General features: G+C 45.2%; 1 protein-coding gene across 2 annotated transcripts in view; it reads left to right on the top strand.

Annotated features, from left to right (window-relative positions):
• MAPK14 (mitogen-activated protein kinase 14) overlaps positions 1–25,054 on the top strand; it is a 789,257-nt gene that overhangs the window by 328,532 nt on the left and 435,671 nt on the right. The gene's annotated exons all lie outside the window — the stretch shown is intronic.

The raw sequence follows: 25,054 nt of genomic DNA, 5'->3' as shown, positions 1-25,054 counted from the left end.
TGCAGACATAGCACTGCCAAAGGTTAATCTGTGAGACATTATGACAGAAGATCCTGAAAAACCCTCACCACTTCAAACCTTTGATTTTACCTTTCAGATATTTGATTCCGGTATCTGCCTGGCCCTCAACAGGACTTGTGTTAATAACCTAAAGGGTATATTCAACTAACACTACCCAAATGTCAGAGATAATATCATTAGATACTGACATAAAAACACAAGATGTGTCCACCAACTAGGAACCTGACCTACCTGAACTTCATTAGAACTAATGTTGACCCCTCATGTGTGTCCACTATAATAAACCCAAACTATTCTAACTGGTCATTCACAACCATCCAATGGTGAAACTTAGCCTTAGCGCATGCTTACTCAATAGAGACTCTGTCTACAAAATGGATTCTGTCCTCCGTGCTCTATCAAATAGGAATCGTCCAAATCTGTTACAGCACAAAGATCCACAGCTAATGCTGAAACCAATCTAGAAAGCGTTCCACCCCCACTCTCAACTGCAAAAGGACAGCTCTTCAACGGCCACACACCAAACAGTTTTGAACATGAAAAATTCTCAAAAATAGAACCAACACATTAAATACTGTACAAAGGAGTATCACCCACATAGAATCCTTGAAGTCCAGAAAATTAAAATAGGAAACTGACCAGAGGGTGTGTTAAAATATTCTCTCTGCTCAAGCTGGCAGACTAAACCTACTATGATTAACTATGAAACAATCGGATATGCATGTTGAATTGCAGGTCAACACCAGCCTCAGCACACCTGATCGCCCAGCCTGATCAAAACATACATTTCCTTACAGAAACCTCGCTCTCTCGCATGGCACATCCTCTGTGATCTAATGGTGCCACGTTCTGTGAAAGGGTAGAGACAATAAAAAAACATAAAGTGTTTCTTTCATTCTGTTTTGCATGTCAAGATGGGGGAATAATGGACAATACTCTCCTGTAAGTTTTGTTTGGCGTTTGGTGTGGGGGTACATGGTTACTCAGTACTGTGTTGAGTACAGGTGGGAGCCTGGTTGGCAGGATGGGGAAGTAGAGTTCCCTTCTGCGTAGCGTTTTGGAATTTCACTCTGGATGTGCATGTACTTGTGTTTGAAGGTGGAAGGAGAAGTACACTCTACCAAAGGTTTTTGTTTGAGTATTTGGGGAAGTGTAGTTAGTATTCTAGTGTAGAGAAGAGGCGTATACTGTTGCTAAAGGAAGCTTGGGGAAGTGTTGTGGCTTTAAGTTACAGATTCCACCGATGTGTGCTCTGGGGCCAGTCTTCACTGTGTACGAATGGCAAATTTCTACAGGTGCATGGTACTGGAGGCATAGTACATCAGTGCGAGTCTTTTTGTTTCACCTGTTTGTGCTGTGGAACGATTTGTTAGTTTGTATAAATTAGAGTATTTGATGAGAGTGCAGCACTGGGGCAAAGTACATTGTTGATTGTCATGTTTGAGTCCATTACACATATGGTTAAACACACACATCAATGCACAGTCATTGTTACATAGGCATGTGAGGTTCTGACGTGGCTTCAGAGGGTGACAGTGTAGGGAGTTATATCAGAGGTCTTCTTCACCACGGCACCTTAGTAGGACATGTTGATATGGACCAGTTTTAGGAGTGGAAGTACTGGTCTAAACTGTTTGAATGTTGTGTTTGTCAGTCTGCGCATGATGGAAGTCGTTCACATTGTGTACAGGAGACATTTTATCTGAAGTTGGTGCAGGATCCAGTGTGTTTGATGCAGATTGGGCTTTTAGGTGCCATCTTCCAACCTGCACTTAGTCATGATGGTCTGGCCAGCTGGTTTGAATGGGTGTTGGATGTGTTAAGTGCTGGCATTCACTTTTGTATGTTTGAGAGTGTCTGAAGTGTTTTGTCCTTGTGGCAAAACAAAAGCAACAATCATCCAGAGACAAGACAAACTCTTACATCCTAATCTACCACAAGCAATGCACAGCTTATGGAGAATGGAGAAGATGTGAGAGTTTGTCTTGTTTCATCTCTTTGATCTGTTTGGGGAGCCTGTACTAACATTATGGGAATCTAATGTCCTGTGTGTAAAGAAAGGGGATGATGTAGTGGCGTGATGCATCTGTGATGCATGGGCTATTTCATGCTGTAAAACGTCGTGTGTGGAGCTGTGAGGATGAGATGTTGCATGAAACATTGGTGTCTGTGTGCCGGGTGAAGTCTAGCAGTTGAATAGAGTACAGTTGGAGGGAGCATGGAGTATTAACAGGGGCGATCAGCCTTTGGCTTTAACCTAAGGATCTAAGATAGAATAAAGAACATACATCCTACCCGAGTGGCTCCAGGATTTTGTGTGAATACTCTGCCATCCAGCTACTGTATGGTCTTGAAATGTGTTGTAGCAGAACAATTTCAAGCTAACCAAGACTAAGAAATTGCTATACCACTTCCGACCCAGAATAATGCCTCCACTCTGGTTGAGAACTAAAACCCCATCATGTGAAAATCATGGATGTTCTAGCTACATTATTCAAAGAGCTGATAAAAAAGACAGAAGATGAAGGTTGTTTCCTTCCCACTTGTACAAAACCATTTCTTCTCATAAACACAGGTAGGAGGAGTGCTGATCACCTTCTATTACTCAGTATCTAAAAAGAAAAAAACGACTACTAAATTAACCTCCACACCAAATCCATGTTGCTTAAAAACCAAACAAATTAATCTAGTAAAACATCGAGCCAGAAAACTCTAATATAGTAAGAACAAAAGCCAGGGATCCTGCTGCACCAACCGATGTATCCGCTAAAGCCTGCAAATTGTCGAACATTTTGAAAATAAAATAGCAAAAACTCTGCCTCCAAGGTAATTACTCCAGACCAAAGTCCAACTTGCAATGTACCTAATATGACCTCAAATAGCTGCACTTCCTGGAACCCTCCAGCTATCCACTTGAGTTTACTGCCAAACGTAGCATCCCATCTAATTATCATACAGAGGAATATTATGCATGCATGCATGCATCCATCAAGTGATTTGTTCATGCCTAACTCAGGAAATGCATTGTAAAACCTATCCCAAAAACCTGAAGACTGTGATTTACTGCTCAGTCATATATCTACCTTGCTATGTCAAATCATAGAGAAATATGTCGGAGAATGGTCTAACTGATCAACTACCAATCTGGTTTCAGGCCTGGAAGAAGCACTGAAACTGTTGTCCTCAATATTGTAATGTAATGTAATGTAAGCTAGATTTGTATAGTGTGCTATCACCCAACCGGTATCCTGGCGCTGAGAGAATTACTTTGTTGTTATAGTGCGTGAATAATAACCAACCCTAAGATAAGGCAGACAGTGAGGGGAGGGAGGAGAACAGAATAAAACGTTAAGATGGGTCAATGACAATAAACCTGTGTATGACTCCTCCCTCAGAAACAACCAGGTTTTCAGCTTCTTCCTGAATTGCATTAAAATCTCAGTTTGCCTGATATTGATTGGGAGTTCATTCCACAGCCATGAGGCCGCAGAACTGAAGGTTCTCCCTCCGGTCCTGGATCTTTTAAATTTTGTAGTGTTCACCAAATTTGCCGTTGACCAACGGAGATTTCTCTGGGGAGTATACCACGTAAATATTCTCTGCAGTGGTTTAGGACCCAGACCATGTACTGTCTTAAAGATGATGCAGAGAGATTTAAATTGTATTCTCTGCCGAATCGGCAACCTATGAAGATCTCTTAGGGCCAGGAATGTAGAGGACCTGCGCTGCCAGTTCAAAGCTAACTTTGCTGCTATTGTTTGGATTCTTTGCAGTTTCAGTATCAAGGAATTTGGTGCTCCAAGATACAGGGAGTTACAGTAGTCCAACCTGCTCAGAATAACGCTCCTCACTATTTGTGTTCTGGTAGAGATTGGCAGTAGTGGGAGAATCTTTCGTAGAGCTCTAATCCAGGAAAAGCAGGTACCAACTGTTTTGTTTACTTGTGAATCCAACTGAAGATTGTTATCCATCATTACCCCCAGATTGTGTACTGTTTTAGCTGGAATTAACGGTGTATCTGTATAGGTGAGTCGGAAGTCAACAGGAAGGGGGCGATCTATTTTACTTGTGGTGCAGTATATAACTTCTATTTTGTCTCCATTAATTTGGAGATAGTTATTTGTAAGCCAGTTTGTTGTACTTGGCATGCACTCGTGAAATTTGTCCATGGAGATTGTTTGATTCACTTTCAGCGAAAACACAAGCTGTGTATCGTCAGCATAGTTGACTAATTCTACTCCAAAAGATTTAATGATAGGAATAAGTGGGCGCAGGTATATATTGAATAAGATCGGACTCATTGCTGATCCCTGCGGGACCCCATGTTGCACGGATGTCTTCACGGATGTGAAAGGTTGAATACCCACTGCCTGTGTCCTGTCCGATAGATAGGACTGAAGCCATTTTAATGCCTGACCCTTAACTCCAATGTTCCTAAGTCCTTTTAGCAGAATGCTGTGGTTCACCGTATCAAATGCGGCTGACATGTCCAGCAGCACTGATAGGACCGATTGTCCATTGTCCGCTTGCATTCTCAAATCGTCAAGCACAGTCACTGTTCCGTGCTCAGGACGGAACCCGAATTGCAGCTCATCCAGTAAATGATTATCCTCTAGATAATGAGACAAGGATTTACTAACTACTCACTCAAGGATTTTTACCGGGTAGGGTAAAGGGGAGATAGGTCTGTAGTTAGACAGGCAAAAAGGATAGAGTGTTGGTTTCTTGAGTAACGGGTTCACCATTGCCTGTTTCCAGCATTCTGGGACCTCTCCTTTGTTCAGTGATTGGCAGCAGATTTGACGCAGCCAAGGAAAGAGTTCTAACTTAAATTCCTTCCAAATCCTCTGTGGTAGAGGGTCCAACAGTGACCCAGAGGAAACAGTCAAGGCTACTTTAGTGAACATTTCCTCAGTGGGAATCCGGAAACATTCCAGAGTAGCCTGACTGTCTTTGTCTGTACCCTCATCCTGTTTCTCTAACATTATTGGCACTGATGGATCATTTTCATCATTCGTGTGCATGTCATTTTCATCATCTGCCCCAATCTGATTATTTAGATTGAGGCCGCCAATGATTTTATTGATCTTCTCATTAAAATAAATTGCCAGATCGTCACATAGCTTTTGCGTAGCTGTGATCTTGTTACTCACACACGCCAGCTTAGATAAATCCTTAACTATGTAAAAATTAGTTCTAGCCCCGTTAGGTGCTTGCAAGATGATTTTTGCATAATATTCGGCTTTTGATCTAGCAATTGCTTCTTTATATATAAACAGTTGAGTTTTAAAGGTTCTTTTATCTGTTTCATCATGGAGTCTCCTCCATTTCCTTTCTGCCTGTTTACATTCCTTCCGCTGTGACCTCAAATCCTCACAATACCAGGGGGGCGAAGGTTTGTCTCTATTTTTTAACCTCTTTAATGGTATTCTCTGATCCAGTGTTTCGTTTATCTGAACACAGAGGGTTTGGTAGTTTTCTTCCACTGACTTACTGGAATCAAATAGATTTTTCTCCGTTAGTAGTGGGATTTGTTTGATTTTTAATAGTTTGGTCCATTCCCTTCCCTGTCGGAGGTTCCCAGGGTGAGTCATTTTCTTATTCGCTCTTGGTAGTGCTGGTAGAAAATGGATTAAAAAGTGATCAGTCCAGTATAGAGGCAGTACTTCGACCACTTTAACCTTAATGGAGTTAGCAAATACTAGATCTAGGACATGGCCTCTTTGGTGTGTAGGTTGTAACACTAATTGTTGCATGTTGAGGCTCTCACATGCTTGTACTAATTCTCTCAGAGCCGTGCCAAGATCCCAGAGGTTAAAGTCACCTGGAGTGGGTCAGTGACATTATACACAATGTCAATCAGTGCCTGACACTGGGGACTCTGTCCTCTGGGGGGCCTATAGCACACAATACCTGTGAACAGTTGTCCCCTAGCCTCCTTAAGGGAGTACCCTAAATGTTCTGTACCCTCCGCATCATCCATTTGAAGTGGAGCAAAATTCAATTTTTCTTTAAATATTACTCCAACCCCCCCCCCCCCCCCCCCCCGCCTCCTCTCCCATTTAGTAGAGGTTTGTGGAAGGCCTTGTATCCCGGAGGGCAGGCTAGCCCTAATTCAACTGCCGAACCACATCGAGTCCAGGTTTCTGTTAGAAACAGAGCATCAAAATCATGACATTCCAGCAGAATGAAAACCTCTTGATGATGCTTGAGGATCTAACATTGACTAGACCACATTTGAGGCTGTCTAGAGGTGAATCTGCCATGGAGATGATTCCCTTGTTCAAATTATTTGCTACAGGACCCATATCATCTCGCATCTCGCTCACCTATGTGTAGGAGTTGCTCCCTTGAGTAGAGGAGTCTAATATCTCCGGGTGGGTGGTATTCCTGACCGGCATCGTGGCTGGCGCTGTGTGCGGTCGGTGCGCAGACGTGCTTGCCTCTGGCGCGTCCGCTGCGCACTTGCATTACCTTCCCTTAAGTAGGGGGGAGCGTTCTCAGCAAGATCCGCTAGAACGATGACCAATATGGCGTGCACTCGGTGACCTGCCCTGACAGGCGGAAGTACACCAGCTCACCCTGGTCAGCGAAAGTGCAAAATGCAGAGTAGGTAAGTAGGACTAAATATTTGCAGTGATGCAGCGCAAGGGGCAAAATTTACATATTCTCCCTATGTCACAGATTCGTAATCACAACAACTCATCCATACACTCATTCATTGGTGGGGCCCATAACACCAACTCGCACTAAAATCCGTACATAGGAGAAAAAAACGCTGGACATGTGGGTACCTTATTAACTATCAGTATTAATTTTCTTTATATACATTTTATATATATGCACCTACAGAATCCTGACCTTAACATCAAGGCACTCCACCACTTGGTCGATGGACCAATTAGTTGGACTGGTTGATGGCGAATTAGAACCAGCTAAATCACAATTAAAGCCTAGGAATTTTTTTTATTATTTTCTGTAATCAATTAAAGAACCACAAACTAATATCTTATTAATTCAATTTTGTTTATCTAATAATAATTTTTCTCTGCATTCGCATTTTTTGCACTACAGTTCATAATATAAGTTCAGTTTTATTTTCAAAGAGAAAACAGACATTTAGTAAAAAGCATAAATTTAGAAAGCGCAGAAAATGAATTACCAATTAGCAAGCGTTGGCGACTTTCTGAGCAAACCGAGAATTATCCGCATTCTCTGGTACAATCTCCGAGATAAGCTGTCCGACCCACAGCAAAGATCAAACCGTCAGACGAAAACTTCCCGAAAAACCAAAGAAACCCCGGCAAACCATGGAAATCGTCACCAGCTCGATGCAGATCCAACGCCATGAAAGATGATCCCGATGACCACCCCCATTTGGCGGATGAGGGCTTATATACCTTTTTTCCCTCTTACACCATCTTAACATGCAACAAATTAGGGTTAGAGAAATGTTCTGATTGGACAGTTCGGGGTTAGCTGTTAGTTTTCTAAAGTTTCCCAGGGTAAACTGGTTCTCCATGAGACTTGGCATAGGAAGGCGCAAATTGTATACTATTCCTTTTGCTCCCAGGCGAAAGTTGCGAATGTAACATTTAAAGGAAGAGAAGTCATTCTTCCACAGGTTCTGTATAGTCCCTTCCGCTGTTCTCACACCATCGTCAGTTGGCAGGCAAACACGTTCATATCCTTGACAAAGAACACGGTGTCACATCTCTGGGGTCATTTGGAGATCTCCATAGCCATCCGATTCTGCGCAGAAACCATTTCGCTCACATGGTGGCGTTTTCAGTAGAGACTCCATCTTGGGTACTGCGGCCTAGTAGGACCGAATGCCAACTTAAGCAAAAACAGACATAACAATAATTAAAATATAGAAATGGAGATTCTAATGTTTAAACCCACACTAATCCCAATATACATTAGTATTTCCCTAGCTGTCGCAACATTTAAAGCGATAATACTCACCATTTTGTAGTCTTGGAAGCACAAACAATCACAAAGCAACATAAATCATGCACATTTTCTATTTCACCACAATGTAAGGTTAGTTTGCGTACCATAATTAATTAATTCTGCATGCAATTGGCATTTTAGTCCCACGTGTATCTCGTGTTTATCAAGGTGTAAAAGTTGATTAGTAATATTCCACTGCAAGCGAGTTAGTGCAAGTTAGATTTAGAATGATTACGTAATTAATTTCATGCAAATTAGAGGAGGTATATAACATTTTGTTTTACCTGCTCCATCAGCAGCAAATAGAAGTAAAAACGGAGTTCTGACAGCTTTAAACAGTGCACACTGCTCCGTTTCTAAAAGCTAATAAAATCACCATACAAATTCTAAAAAACAGGTTCTAAAAGCAAGTTACTAAACACAGTTTCCAATTGTGCTCAGTTTCAATTTTTAAACATGAGGTTAACATCACACACACATCGGGTATTCTCTGACTTGTGGATGGCAACTACCATATAATGGAAGCGGGGATGCTTGCCTGCTGATGTTATTAGGCCTCTCAGCTGGATTGAGTGCATTCAATACAGCTCACTGAACTCCTAATAAATGCTCTATTCACATGTTTGTGTGAGGGTAACTGTCTTCGAATAGTTCAGATCTAACTTAAACAGTCACTGGTATATGGTTAGGATTAACTACACCTACTCAACCACCATAACTACCCTATTCGGCATACCCCAGTGATCTACACTAGTCCCACTTCCTGGGAGACTTAAAAAAGGTTGGGTCTCATATCATCAGTATGTAGCTGGTACTTAGACTTTAATAGAAATGTACTGTAAGCTAGCCACTGATCCCATAACGAATGACCTATAATAAATTCAGATTTGAATGAAAATGTGCTTACTAAAGTTAAACCAATATGAAACTAATACCTCCTTATTAGAGACTACCTCAGTAACAATACTAGAAGGAATTGGCAGCTAGACTTACTGTAACCATACCTCTTCCCTAAAACTGGCCATAACACCAAATCTCTCCGCTTACTGCTGGATAACAAACTAAATGTAGACTCCTACGTAAATGCAATTGCTAAATCAGCCCTTCATTGGCTAATTCATCTAAGGTCATTTAAGAGACTAATTCCCACCAAGGATCTCAAACAATTTCTGCAAGGCTGGTTATTTTCCGAACTGTTGTTGCATTAGGAAAGTCTCCTTAAAAGCAATCCTTCAAAAAACTGCAAGAAGGATCATTGGCACAATTTTTCTTTAATCACATCATGCTTGTGCCATTTAATTTGAAAAGGCTCCTCTTACATCCCTGATGCATTTTCAAGCCATCCTTTATAATTTTCAAAGACCTGAAGCCAACCAAACCCCACTATCACGAAGTTAAAAAATTCATCTTCAGAAATACACTGATATAGATATATTATTCAAGTGTATTATAGGCCTTTTCATTATCTACCACGACTATGAGCACTTGGGCCTGATAGAACATAGGCACTAGCCAGAGCTGTAGATATTTTGCATATCCAGACATGAAGCCACTTTCATCCTGGTGTATAAGTGACAGAATGACCTTCATTAATCTGTTAGCAAGACATGGTGGTAAGTGGCTGAGCTATCTTGAGAGTGGTCCTTATTTGATATTTCCGAGATTGTGTTTATGCTTATAGCCCCAGGAAAGATCCCCGCATGTGATGATTGTCATGTCCCTGACATGAGAAAAGAGTCACATTAGCATTTTCTGTATAATTCAGTGGGGAGACATTTGGGACCTGGGATCATTAGTCTGCATGCCTATCATGGTCTCAGTGAGTTCCTTGCTTGTCACCATGCAGTCCAGAACTACTTTGGGGTCCGCCTTACTAAAGTGATTCATTGTCCTGATACACTTGAAGATGCTCCGCCTGCAGTACGGTGCCCCATCCTAAATTTGTTTGTAATAATCAGTGAATACATTTGATGTTTCTGCCAGCTTCAAGACCAGCCACCACTGTGCATCTGTGATCCCTGCCACCAAGCTTGACTCTTCTTGTGCTGTGAGAGAGTCCAGCTAATTGTAATCTCTTGATTTCATACAGTCTGCACTGCGTCACCATGCATGCCTTTCGCTTAAAGTCCATGGCAGCCTACTTCAGCTTAATCATGTACTCATCAGTCTTCCGGAGGCTTTGTTCACCAGCTCTAGTAGTCTCTTGCTCTAGATCCAGTAGTGCAGTTCGGAGTGTCACCATATCTGTGTCCCTGTCTCACGCCTAACTTCCTTTATTCCTAATCATCGCTTTGAAAGCGTCCTAGATTGCCCATTCCTCTCTTAGATCAACCCCTTGTTTATGCAAAAATAGAGCACTTCCTTAAATTCTTTGAAGCCCTTAGCCATAAACCACCAGGCATCTACCTGTTCATAACTCTTCCCTGCAAAATCGAGGCCCACCTTTAGTTCCACAGGGTGGTAATCATAAAAGCCTCTGGCCAGAGTACGGAATGGCACAAGTCCTGAGATGCTTCACGTCCTGTCTACAACATTGCAGTTAACAAATAAAAACCTACAGCTCTCTCGCCAAACCTGCGCCAGTTGCACAAGGCATACCTCAAGGCTCAATCCTCTCCTGAACTCTTTTTAATCTCTTCATGAAAACCCTCACTACTATTTTGAACCAAGTAGTGGTCAAATATCACTTATATGCTGAAAACACAACTCTACTACAAAGTATAGTCACCCAGTGACCTTTGACATTTGAATACCACACTAACTAAGATACAAACATGACTAAACACCAACCGCCTTAAACTGAACCCCAAAACGACACAACCAATATTTCCCCCCCAAAAAACAATCCTTTACCTATCCAAGAATGTAATAAGTATGTGGACGCACTAAACTGCTCTCTTTCACTTTCTAACTCCGTTAAGTCCTTGTGCATAACCCTGGACAAAAACAGTGCAGTGAAAGAGCACATCAACCGGGACTCCAAAATGTTACCTTGCGCCTCTTAAAGCAGTTCTCAAGGCAGCTGCCAGACTCCTCGCAGGAATTAAAAGATTCAATCACATCTCTCCTGCCCTCAAGAGTCTTAACTGGCTTCCCATCGAAGGAAGATGCATCTTCTATCACCCACAAAGCTCTTCTTAAAAAACTTTCTGGGGCAGGAATAGTCCTGCACTCAGAAGCTCCAACTCTATTCTTCTCATTCCCCCAATCTGAAGAAGAAATCATGCCAGGTGCACTCCTTCTCAGGAAATGATCCTAACATCTGAAATGTTTCCCCAAGGATCTCTACGACAACTCCTCTTTTCCTTCCTTCAAACGGGACCTTAAATTTCTACTGCTCAACAACTACTTCAATTCGCGTACATGCGATTCCACGATTTTCTCATTGACTCGTTCCATCAAGATGGTCACATGATTCTTTCAGTCTCCTATTCTGTCTCCAGTTCATTCTCCAATGCATCCTTGTGATATACTTTTGTTACTTTGTAACCACTTAATGCTGGATAGTTCTTTAACTTTGACTTCTATGAATCCCCCCATATACCTCTTATTTAATTACATAGCTTGTAAAGCGCTCATAATTAACAAATTAGTACATCCCAATCAATCAGACTTTATGTCTGGTCGAAACACTGTCTTCAATCTACGTCGTCTGCATGGGGTGTTGGGACGGACGGGCACGATCCTAGAGGATGCTGCTCTACTGTCACTCGTGCCAGAATGGCATTCAACAGCATCAAATGGCCCTATCTATTTGCTGTTTTGGAGCGCATGGGTTTCTACCCGAACTACATAAAATGGATTAAGCTCCTCTATACAGACCCAAAAGCACAAATAGTAGTCAATTGCCATACATCCCGAAAAATCCAATTTAGTAGGGGAACCAGTCAGGGTTGTCTCTCGTCGCTTCTTATTTTCGCTCTGATTTTGTAACCGTTGGTGACATGGGTGAAGGGGGGACCCCCTAATACGGGGGTTAAAATGGACAGAACATCATGAAGACAGAATTTCCCTCTATGCGGAGAACATACTATTATATATAGCAGCCCCAACTGCATCAATCCATCGCATCCTTCACATATTCCGGATTTTTGGCAACCATTCAAGATATACCATAAACTGGACTAAATCCACATTATTTCTGATCCACAGACTTATACCAAAGCTACCACCAGGCTGCGAGGTCCCAGCGGCAACCGAGGAATTCCGATACTTGGAGATTTATGTAACCCCTGACCCATCGCTCCTCTATAACACCAATCTACTGGGCCCCTTGACCTGACTGCACGCCGATGTCCGGCACTGGCGAACCCTCCCCTGACCCTTCTGGGAAGAGCAGCCCTTTTCAAAATGCTGGCATTGCCTTGTTTTCTGTACACATTGCAAAATACCCCCTTAAGGTTCCCAGACTCCTATTTTACCAATGTTGAGAGTGCAATGCGGAACCTGTTGTGGGACTGGAAGACACCATACATCGCACTACAGAGACTGGGGGTGGTATGATGGCGGGATTGCCCTACCTGATCTTAAATTATATATCTGAAAGAAACACGTTAGTTAGATTCCTCCCCTTAGAATATCCCCAGGCGTCAGGCTGGATCTGGAAACTTTTTTCGTCAGCAATACTCTTGCGCGTCGCTAGGCGTCGTCTGTGGCTCCACGTCCGTCATCGGCGTCGTGATCGCCGGGATGACGTAGTCGGAGTACTTAGACGCCGCCCTCGTGCGCTGACGTCAGTTCTTCTTTTTTCCGGGCCAGTAAGCGCCGATCCGGGAAGAGCATACCCTTTTAGTCACTTATTGACTAAAACTTTTTGAACTCTTTTGGTTCTATTCTCGTCGACATCGACTCTGGTGGCGGTAGGGATGCCTGGCTTCAAGGCCTGTGACTCCTGTCACCGACTGATGTTGGTCACGGACCACCACTGCCGGTGCCTCTATTGCCTTGAGGCCGACCACGATGCCGAGTCGTGCCTCGACTGCTGGGCCTTGACTTCGAAAGCTAGGCGGGAGCGGTCCCGCAAGCTACTCGAGTTCCGGCAGTAGGCTCCGCGCCGTTCAAGGTCCCGGTCGAGGAGGAGGTCGAGGGACCGGTCGCGGAGCCGCAGCCACCACCACTCGTCGGGGTCCAAGTCTTCGAGATCCGGTAAGTCGAAGCATAGCAAGAACTCGAAGAGATGACATCGCTCTTCTGACTCCCCTCGCCGGTCACGCGACTCGGCTGAGGGCTCGAGTGGCTCCACCCGCGCGGCTCCGTCGGAGCCGCAGGGGTCCCATCCGTCCCCATTCACTCCAGTCCCTGGGACTGATGCGACTTCCGCGGAGGTCAGTGCCTTCCTCATGGCAATGAGGAACCTGGTTCCGCCATCGACGACTGGGAGGCCCTGGTCCCGATGCCGCAGGTCCCCGAGGGATCCAGGCCTGGATCCCTGTCAGCGCCGGTCGACCTTACGACCCCTCCGCCGGAGCCGACTCCTCCGGTGCCACCCCCGGCGCCACCCTCAGACGACGCCGTTCCCTGGTTTTGTCCCGGTCCGGGCCCGGCGTCGGAGCGGCTCCATCTGACGCCGCACCGGACGCCGATGGGTGGCAATTTCATCTTCCGCCCGGTTCCGATCATTCCACCTGTATATCAGGAATCGGATGACGGTGACGACTGGGAGGGGTCTGAGGACCCTCTGGCCCGGCAGGGCCAGTTATCTCAGGACTGGGCAGACGAACTGGGGGATGCCAGTGGTCTTGACACCTCCCCTGACACTGGCTTCATCTCTCCTCCGACCGTGGCTTCGGAGGAAGGTGCTGCATTTTCTGTGGTGCTGCGCAAGGCAGCCGAAGCCCTTGGGCTGGAGCTGCCTGCTGTGGCGCCACCGTCCTGCACCGGGCGACCCCAGTTTTCTGTCCCTCCACCCCACGCCTGAGAGCCTGGTTATCCAGGCCTCTACTTCCCAGACCTCCTTCCCGTCCGCTCCCCCGGATTGGGAATCCAAAAGGCTAGAACAGTTTGGGAAGAAACTGTTCTCCTCCCTTAGTTTGGGGTTGCGGTCTATAAACACTGCGTGCCTTTTGGACCGTTACTCCCACTCCCTGTGGGATACGGTGGAGGACGTGCAGCCCCAGTGTCCGGAGGAGGCCCGGACACGACTCGCCCAGGCTCTTGCCGAGGGGCGGCATGAGGCACGGCATGCAATCCGATGTGGACTGGACACAACGGACTCGCTGGGCAGGGCAATGTCGACCACTGTGGCGCTTCGTCGCCACGCCTGGCTGCGGTCCACGAGTTTTTCTGGGGATGTCCAGAGCACCTTCATAGACATGCCCTTCGATGGCAGTCGCCTTTTTGGCGACAAAGCAGATAGTGCGCTGGAGCGCTTTAAGGACTCCAGGGCTACGGCCAAGTCCTTGGGCCTCTCGGCCCCGCGCCCGCAAACTTTGCTTTTCGCCCCTTTCGTGGCCAAGGAAGGAGCGCCCCCTCACGTCTGCCTAGTCACAGGCCGCAGAACCAACCTCCACGTGGTCACGGACGTGGATTCTGCCGAGGCGGTACAGGGGGTCAACGTGCCGGTCCGTCCACATCTACCCCAGCAGCATCCGCCTCAAAGCCCTCCTAGTCTGAGCTTTCAGGCCCATTCCACGCCAGTGGGCGGCAGAGTTCACCATCACCTGCTCCACTGGCGTACCATCACATCAGACAGGTGGGTGCTGCAAATCGTCCCAAGGGGCTACTCCCTCCCCTTCGAGGCGACCCCTCCAGCCAAGCCACCGCAGTGCCACCGAATTTTGGGGGATCACTTGCAACTTCTGCAGGAGGAAGTTACGGCCCTCTTGGCCAAGGGGGCCATCGAGCGCGTTCCTGGTCCAGAAGTAGGTCGTGGTTGTTATTCCCACTACTTTCTGGTTCCCAAGAAGGGCAAAGGGGGCCTATGCCCTATCTTGGACCTCAGGAGCGTCAACGCCTTCCTCCGGAAGGAGAAGTTCAAGATGCTCACCTTAACTCAGGTTCTGGCTGCCCTAGACCCTGGAGATTGGATGGAAGCGTTGGACTTGCAGGACGCTTATTTCCACATCCCCGTCCTGCCGGCCCACTGGCGGTACCTGCGGTTCACGGTGGGCCAAGAGCATTTTCAGTTTACTGTGCTCCCCTTCAGCCTCACCAGTGCCCCTCGGGTGTTCACGAAAGTGATGGCGGTGGTCGCAGCTCATCTGCGCAGATTGGGGTTCCAGTCTTCTCCTATCTCGACGACTGGTTGTTGAAGGCGGGCTCGCCCCAGGCAGTCGTCTCCCACCTCCAGACTACGGCTGACCTGCTGCATTTGCTGGGGTTCTCCATCAATGTGCCGAAGTCGAATCTGAGTCACTCCCAGCAGCTCCTCTTTATCGGAGCGGTTCTGTACTCGGCGCAGTTCCGGGCCTATCCTCCGGAACAGCGGGTCTGGGATATTCAGGCTCTGATTCCCATCTTTCGGCCTCTATCCCCGGTTTCGGTCAGATTGGTGCTGCGGCTTCTGGGTCTGATGGCCACCTGCATCCTGTTGGTGCATCACGCCAGATGGCCAATGCGGGTTCTGCAGTGGGACCTGAAGTTTCAGTGGGCCCAGCATCGGGGCAACCTGTCCGACCAGGTCTTGATCTCGGAGGGCACTGCGAGACAGTTGCAGTGGTGGCTCACGGACTGCGATTGGGTCATTGGCAGATCCCTCTCCCTACCCCAGCCGGAGCACGTAGTGGTGACGGATGCGTCCCTCCTGGGTTGGGGGGGCCACATGGGAGAGGCGGAGATCAGAGGTCTCCGGTGGAGTCCCGGCTCCATATCAACCCTCTGGAGCTGCGGGCGATCCGGCTTGCACTGAAGGCATTCCTTCCCTCTGTCCGGGGAAGTGTAGTGCAGGTGTTCACGGACAACACCACCGCCATGTGGTATTGCAACAAACAGGGTGGGAAGGGGTCGTGGACCCTTTGTCAGGAGGCTCAGCGCCTCCGGACATGGTTGGAACATCAGGGCATCACCCTGGTGGTTCAAAATCTGGCAGGCTCTCTGAACGCCAGAGCATACGAACTCAGCCGCCGGTGCATGATGGATCACGAATGGCGTCTGACGTGGCGCAAGGCCTCTTTCGGCAGTGGGGAGAGCCTTGGTTAGATCTATTCGCCACCAAAGAGAATGCGCAATGTCAGCAGTTCTGCGCGTTGGAGTTTCCAAGGCGGCACTCGCTCGTGGACGCCTTTCGTCGCGAGTGGAGTTGCGGTCTGTTGTACGCCTTTCCGCCTATACCACTTCTGCCCAGAGTGCTGAAGAAGATCAGGTGCGACCGGGCCCAAGTCATCCTGGTGGCTCCGGATTGGGCACGAAGATACTGGAATCCCGAGCTACTCAGTCTGTCGATCGACCCCCTGATACGACTGCCTCTTCAGGAGGACCTTCTGTCGCAGCAGCAGGGGACGGTCCTCCACCCGAACCTTTCCAGCCTCCACCTCCATGCGTGGAGATTGAGCGGCGGCAGTTGATGCCATTTGACTTGCCTCCTGAAGTCTGCAATGTTATTCTGGCAGCCAGGCGTCCCGCCACAAAATCGGTATACGCCTGCAGGTGGAACAAATTTGTGGCATGGTGCACAGCAAAGGCTGTGGATCCCCTTTCCGCCCCTCTTTCTGAGGTTCTCCTCTCCTCTCAGAGGCATCCCCACTTGTAGACAGACTGCTACTAGACCCTATGCCCTAGTAAGCCATATCTGTAACCTATCAGAAATTGATTAATAACTGACCTGACCTACTAATACGCCTCCAACACCAATGGGAAGCAAATGTGGGGGACATAGAAAACGAAGACTGGCTGGACACATTGGCTTCCCCACGTGAAGTAGCCATCCCCATGAAATTGATTCAACTTAAAATCCTGCTTAGAGCCTACCTCTCAGCGGGAACTGTGGTTAAAATGGCGAAGAGAACAGACACAAACTGTCTCCAATACTGCTCCCAGGAGAGAACCTTCTTCCAGACGCTCTGAGAATGTCCCGCTGTTAAGCCATTCTGATTGGAAGTCACATCTAGACTGGAGGAGTTGGTGGGTGGGGCGGGGGCCCTCACCGCCTTCTCGAAACTTTGCATACTTAATATGTAGGAAGCCACTGATCTAACCCACACTGGACAATCCTGGGTCTCCTTGGGGTTGACCCTCGCCAAACGTAACGCTGCACAAAAGTGGGGAGTTGGGGAACTACCATCAATGGGGAGGTGGGAAACTGACATGGACAGATCCATGATAGCAGAAAAAGACATCTTCAAAAATAGAGGTTGCCCCAAAAAATTGAATGGTAAGTGGGCAGCATGGAACACATATCGGGGCGAGATCTGCATGTCTCCCACAGTTGAATTGCACAGAAGAGGATGGGGGCGACAGGGCCTCGCTGATGGAGTTGAAGGCACAATATGAAGCGGAGATAGCCCAGTACTGAAATACCCAATGTAATAAACGCCATTGTTGTACTTGAGATCCATTATACCACATTCTGTAATGCTGAGCTTTTATTTGTTTTGTTAAATAAAGAGTTGAAAAAAAAAAATGAAAAAAATATTAAATAGCGTTGATACCTGGTGCATATCCACTATGGGGAGGAAAAAAGAATCAAGATATGAATGTATAGTTGAGACACACGTATATGCTTGCTTTTGTGGTTTGTCATCCCAACCAAGCATCTCCGATACTCATCCTATCTACCCTTGTAGGATATGGCCTTTCTTCTAGTTGCTGTCTCAGCTGCTAGCAGCTTATGCAGGATCATCTGAAGGCAATTGTTCCTCATCAGAGCTATTACTTATTATCTTCACTTGGGGTTTGTGTCTCTCAAATGGAGCTCTTGTGATCTTCATCGCGGGCCTTGTTGCCACTTTCTCCCTGCTGTTCGATCTTTGTGCCTGGCACTTAAGTCCTCCTCCACTTGGGCGTCCCCGAGATGTCTGCAGCAGCCTGACGAGGTCTAGTGAATGAGCATAAGTTTGGAGTTGATTATGTTATTTATTGGCTTCACTGGAATGCAGAAAGGAGAGCGGTATAGAACGATCTTTGCCCTCTGTATCAATCGATGTAATACTCTGGCCAGAAAGGATTCCACTGAAGGCCTCAGTCCAGCACCGGATAGCGAGACAGCTGCAAATGACACAGATTGCACCACCTACCCGAAAGCAGGACTGGTGCATACTTTCCAGGTTAATTCTTGTGTATGAGAGAATTCAGAAGGTATGAAATCTGTGGGTACAGAGTGTTATTTAAGGTGTGTAACTTATTTTTCTTATTAAAAAAGTACCACAGCTGAGGTACACTGAACTTCAACAAATAGTGTTACTTTGCAGTTTCTGCATTGTTTTCTGTATTGACAGTGATTTTATCTTTTACACTTGGACTGTCCTCCTGTGGGCTTACATAGTCTTACTAGCGCAACTTAGAGATCACACTACTGGAGAGCAAGGGACCAATAAGGCCTTGGTTCCAGTAGGCAGAAATCAATCAATCAATCAATCAGGGAAATTCTAAGCGCGCTACTCACCCGCAAGGGTCTCTCTTAGGAACATCTCCGGTTAGTCGAAGAGCCTGGTTTTGAGGGTCTTCCTGAAGTTGTGCAGGGTGGGGGCGTGTCTGATGTTGATTGGGAGCTCGTTCCTGGTCTTGGCCGCGATGTAGGAGAAGGTTCTTCCACCCGTTCTTGTTCTGCGGATGCGCGGGGGGTTGGCGAGGGCAAGGTCGGCGGATCCATTGAAGATCTTCAGGAGGATGTGGAGGGTGTTGAAGTAGGTGGAGGCAACGGCGTTGACCTGTTGGGTCATGGAGAGGAAGGAGTTGAGTATGATGCTGAGGTTCTGGGTGTGGTCCGTGGGGGTGGTGGGCTGCCGAGGGCGGTGGACCACCAGGTGTTGTCCCAAGCAGAGTGGGAGGGTCTGAGGATGAGGACCTCTGTATCTCAGAGTTGAGCTTCAGTCAGCTGCTGCTCATCCAGGATGCAACGTCCTTCATTCCTTTCTGGAAGTTTAGTCTGGTGGTGATGGGGTCTTTAGTGAGGTAGAGGATGAGCTGGGTGTAGTCGGCGTAGGATACTATGCTGAGTCCGTGATGTCTGAGGATGGTGGAGTGGGGGGCAATGTAGATGTTGAAGAAAGTGGGGCTGAGCGATGATCCTTGAGGTACTCCGCAGTTGATCTGTGTGTTCAGAGAGGAAGGGTGGAAGTCTGATTCTTTGGGTTCTGTCGGTGAGGAAAGAGCGGAGCCAGTCGAGGATGGTGCCCTGTATGCCGGCGTCGTGGAGTCTGGCGGTGAGTGTGCGGTGGGAGACCGTGTCGAAGGCTGCGGAAAGGTCGAGTAGGATCATGGCCGTAGTGTGTTCTTGGTCGAGAAGGGTGCAGATGTCGTCTGTAGCGGTGAGTAGATTGGTCTCAGTGCTGTGGTTGCTGCGGAATCCGGATTGGGAGTGGTCGAGGATGGAGTTCCCTTCGATGAATTTCGTTAGTTGGACATTGACGGCTTTCTCAGTGACTTTGGCTGCGAAGAAATCATACCACCTCCCCAAACCTTGTCAAACTGCTGGTTTTCTGACACTGAGCGATTGTCCTAAGCTTGGCAAGTGAGATTGCTATTTTGCTAATCGACTGGCTTAGACCAATTTGAATCTAAATCGTATTATAATGATGAAAAGTAGATGTAAAATTCATTTGATGTTTAAAAAGTCCGATTCTGGGAACGAAGTTTCAGTCCATTTAAATTCATAATGTAGTTAAAGTTCTTAATGAGAAAAAATCGTATTTTTTTGGTCTGGTAAAACCTAACAGTGGAGAATCCCTAACTACTTTGAATGTATTCATGCTTGTATTTAAACATTTGTTAGATTTTCTAATGAGAATGGAAAATCAATATTTACTTATTTAAATGCTTCCTATCCCAATCTTACTGATCTAGGAAAATTGACTAACAATTCCAAGAAGGAAGCTGTTGGGGCTATTGAAGTTTCTTTAGATCGCCTAGTGCTTGCACCTATGGAAGGGATGTGTAAAACTGTGGATGCTTCTGTGCAAGCACTAAAATGCCAATCTACAAATCTGGAGATGTAGGCTACTGCAGGACCAGAATTGGCCAGCTGAGTTATCCTGTCAGAATGCCCAGGGTTGTAAGTGCAATGTGGACTGAATTTAGATAATTGAAAAATATACCTAGTATTTTACCAGATCCATTAGAATCTGTTTTAGACAATATATTGAAATGTCAGCTGTAGTATTCATAACATTTAACATGTGCCAAACTGTTAAACTTGCACTCGAGAGCTAGAAGAATGATGAGTAGTACTTCTCCTCAAAAGTAAGAAATAAGGTATGGATAAACTGTCTACCCTCCAAACTGTATCTACCGGCATTGAGAGTAATCTGGGACTAGATATACTGAGCATGAATTCAGTAAAAGGGATTATAATTTGCCTCCAACTTTTACCAAAACAGTAAGCACGAAATGCCTTGGCAATAGTCCCCCAGGAGGCTGGGTAAATACCAATAGAACGAAAAGTAAAGCTCCTGAAGGAGTAATGTGAAAAGAATGTATACTTAGTATAGGTGGTCGGTGGCCAAAATCCAACCACTAACAACAATAGAAGTCACATAGAAGTATATATGAATGTGTGTGTGTGTGTGTAAAATATATATATATATATATATATTCACTGAAAAAACCATAGGTTTCACACACGTTATAGTTACGAATTAGCATTTAAAAAACCTTGCAAATTCACTTAAAAAACCATAGGTTTCACACATGTTATAGTTAGCTGGACATTTCACTCGTAAAAAACCAATGAAATTCCCCCGTTATAGTTAGTGCAGGCAACTATAACTCACGCGACCGCAATCCTCTGCTGATGACGTCAGATATTACATCACTGTATTTAGACACTTATTACCCATTAATCTTTAGCTATACATATAGTACAAATATTTATTTTTCATAAAGACACATATGTCATCAGTGATGTAATATCTGATGTCATCAGCAGAGGATTGCGGTCTTGTGACCCCATGACCAAGGCTAGGGGGTCAGGAACTGTCCACTCTGCCCCCTTTTCACGTTCTCCACATTTTATTTTCACCCCCTCAGACTGCGAGAGACAAAATGGCGACCGACACTTCCTGGTTTACCGACATCTAACAACCAATCAGAATTGCGCTCGCGCACGGCAGTGTGCGCGCACGGTGCGCGCGTATAGATATTGATTTGCTTTTAAATGCTATTTTCTCAGGAAATACTGAACAGATTTACACCAGACCTGCAGAAGGCACTTCCTTGACCTTATGGCTACCTCTCTGCCAAATTTCACGTAATTCTGTTCAGCCGTTCGGGCTGTAGCTGCGACTAAAGGTCCTATGGAAAAATGCATTGGGAGAACGCGTTTTGGGACCCCCCCTTTTTCTCGGCCCCCGCTTGACGAATCACCCCGAGACTTTCAGGGTAGGAGCTGAACGGAGCGTCCCATTTGTTTTGAAAATTTTGCGAGGATTCGTCAACCGCTGCCAAAGTTATTCAAAATAGAATTTTGAGATTTCCTATGGAAACTAGGTTGTAACTATAACTATCTACTGGCGACCGCCAGTAGATTATATATATATATATATATATATATATATATATATATATAATTTCCTGTCTCACTTGGCATGCCAAAGAAAGCGGGCACTCCAGATAGCATTTTGGTTTTTAAAATCCTTTATTTCAGCGGATTCAGAAACATTGACACAATTTGGCTTCAACATGCGCATCTCAAACTGTTTAAGCCCAACCACCTCATCGAAAGCATATACACCATTCGTCATTGAAATTAAAGAAATACTGTCATGGACCTTTCCTTCCTATCAATGGTGGAAGACAGATCCTAAATCTGTTTCAAACAATTAATAATATTTAGAATTAAAATGAAAATGATTCAGGGACGTGTTACGGCAGTCAGTGAATAAATACACAAAGATTATACACCATTTCCAACCTATGCAGTCTTCAATCAATGATTTAAAATTTTTAGACCTGTTCAAGCATATACATATTCCCACCACATTAATTATATCACCTTTGCCAGCAGCGTCCCTTTTGCATGAAACTGATAAACTCCAAGAGGTGTGTTTTTTATGATTGGGTTTCTTTCTGGAAGAACGGAGGGTTTGCCCATTTTTCATGTAAAGAGCGAATCCATTTCTGGCATCCTCTGACATACTCCATATAGCCATTCCGGAGTCACAGGACGTCTACAAATCCCAGCTTAGTTCCTCAGTGTAAACCAGTAGCGGTCGGCACTGGGTAGTTATAGTTTAGGATTGTGTTTCCATAGGAGATGCATTTTTTGTGTTGCTAATAACTTTGGTGCGGTTTGACAACTTGCCACAAAACTTTCCAAAAAAGTGTTACTTAATGACTAGTTTGCCGTTGGAAAGATTTGGGGTGATCCATCAAGCGGGGGCCGAGAAAAAAGGATCTCAAAGCGCGTTTCCCCCATTCATTTTCCCATTGGAACTTTAGACACCACTGAACAGATTTACACCAAATTTGGACGAAAGCTAGATCTTAAGAGTGCTTTTTGTGTTTTGGTGTAAATCCGTTCAGTAGTTTTTGAGTAGTTCATGCTCAAAAATGTTCTATATTTCACACTTCGGAAGATCCTCAGAGCTGACTGCTCTTGTGCTGAGATTTGATTGGCTTTCACCATATCAACCAGAAAGTGGTGGCAGTCATCCTAGGAGTCTGGACCTAGTCCCAAGTCTTAAAAAGAAACACAAAAAAGACATAAGGGGGTTGGTTGGGATACCTTAACGCCCTGGGCCTGGTGGTGGGATTCCAGAGGGACGCCGCCTGAGGCTTAAAAATATTTGTTTTCCTCTTTATTTGCTGCGACTTGGCAGAGGTTTTGTAAATCCATGGCAAAATGTTTTTTAAAAAAAGCGGATTCCTGGACCTTTAAAAAAACTAAATAAAAAAAAAATACCCAAAGGAGTGGGGGCGTCGTTGCATACCCTAGCCTACGGGCCGGAATATTTACTGATGGGATGCAGCGCGTGGCCCCCACCCTTCCTGAACCTAATTAAGCCTTGTGAACCCCATCCCCCAGAGCCGAAATGTACATAAAAGGGGACAGGGGCACAATGCCCCCCCTGCCGATCCTTAAAAAAAAAAAATATATATATATATAATCTACTGGCGATCGCCAGTAGATAGTTATAGTTAGGACCGAGTTCCCATAGGAAATCTGAAAATTCTATTTTGAATAACTGTGGCGCCGGTTGACTTATCTTCGTGAAATTTTCAAAACTAATGGGGCGCTCCGCTCAGCTCCTATCCTGAAAGTCTCGGGGTGATTCGTTAAGCGGGGGCCGAGAAAAAAGGGGGGTCCCAAAACGCGTTTTCCCCATTGATTTTTCCCATAGGACCTTTAGTCGAAGGTACAGCCCGAACGGCTGAACAGAATTACTTGAAATTTGGCAAAGAGGTAGTCCTCAGGTCAGGCATGTGCCTTTTGCATATATGGTGTAAATCCGTTCAGTAGTTCCTGAGAAAATCAAAAGTAAAATCACATATATATCTGGGCGGAGCCTAACCACACATCTCATCGTGAGATCTGATTGGCTGTCAGCACTTCATCCAAGAAGTGTTGGCAGCCATCTTGGGACCAATATACATGATAGCACCTCATTAAAAAGCATTGCAGTTAATAAAAGGTTTTAAGACTTTAGTTACATTATAAATCATTTGTTGATGGTACCATACTCATTTTAGGAATTGTGGTGTGTTATAAGGTGATTTTACCATGTGAAAAAGCCTTCTGCTGTGATATCATGAATCATGTTTGAGAGAAAACTATTTTCTCATGCTTTTCCCACAGAGGTTCGGAAGGTGATCTATAAGCTAAACTGAGAGCATATTTTCTGTAAATTCACATTATCTTTCTCAGTCATGTGAGAATGAAGTCTGACATTCTCATTAAAACATGTACATCCAACAAGGGCAGAGACTGTCAGTTGATTCCTTTGTGTTCTACTGCAGCTTCCCAGAGTGTTCTAAAGAACAACTAGAGCGCTAACAGTCCTACTTATGACAAACGTATAGCACACCTGAAGCCATCTTGGTTGGCATAAAGTGGTAACTCTTAAAACATTTAATTTAAAAAGGAACAAAATGAGGGGGTTCATTTTGCCATAGAAAGTATGATTAGTGCTGCAGAAAGAAAAATTAGGGCACATTTTGACTTCTCAAATCCTCTTCTATTTCATAAAAAAATTCGGACATGCAGACTGAAACATGCACTTTGAATACCAGCAGCAGACTTCCCTGGTGAGCAGTAGTTTTACTACAGTGATCTAATGAGCAACTAGAGAGCTAACATTCAGAATTTATGGCAAATGTGTGACACATCTGAATGCCTTCTTGATGGAACCAAAATAAAAAACTGAAAGTATTCCCACTGAGGAGACTGCAGTAAATGAGGAAATTAGGAAACTTCATAACAAATAAATCTCCCAAGATGGCCACCAGAGACAAGAGTCCAAATATCACCCAGATGTAGCCCAAGTATAGCCCAATGACAGAATGTCCCAGAGTGTTCTTAAGAACAACTAGAGCGCTTACTGTCTTACTTATGACAAAAGTATGGCACACCTGAAGCCATCTTGATTGGAAAAAACTGGTAACACTTAAAACATTTAATTTAAAAAGAAACACAATGAGGGGGTTCATTTTGCCATAGAAATTATGATTAGTGCTGAAGAAAGAAACATTAGGGCACATTTTGAGTGACTTCTCAAATCCTCTTCTATTTCATTAAAAACTTCTGATATGCAGACTGAAACATGCACTTTTAATACCAGCAGCAGACTTCCGTGGTGAGCAGTAGCTTTACTACAGTGATCTAATGAGCAACTAGAGTGCTAACATTCAGAATTTATGGCAAATGTGTGACATATCTGAATACCTTCTTGATGGAATCAAAGTAAAAAACTGAAAGCATTTCCTACTGAGGAGACTGCACTACATGAGGAAATTAGGAAACTTCATAACAAATAAATCTCCCAAGATG

This window comes from Triturus cristatus, chromosome 1_1 (genome assembly GCF_964204655.1).
Source record: "Triturus cristatus chromosome 1_1, aTriCri1.1, whole genome shotgun sequence".
Classification (NCBI taxonomy): Eukaryota; Metazoa; Chordata; class Amphibia; order Caudata; family Salamandridae; genus Triturus; species Triturus cristatus.
The sequence above is the reverse complement of the archived record's forward strand: the minus strand, read 5'-3'. Positions and strand labels throughout refer to the sequence as shown.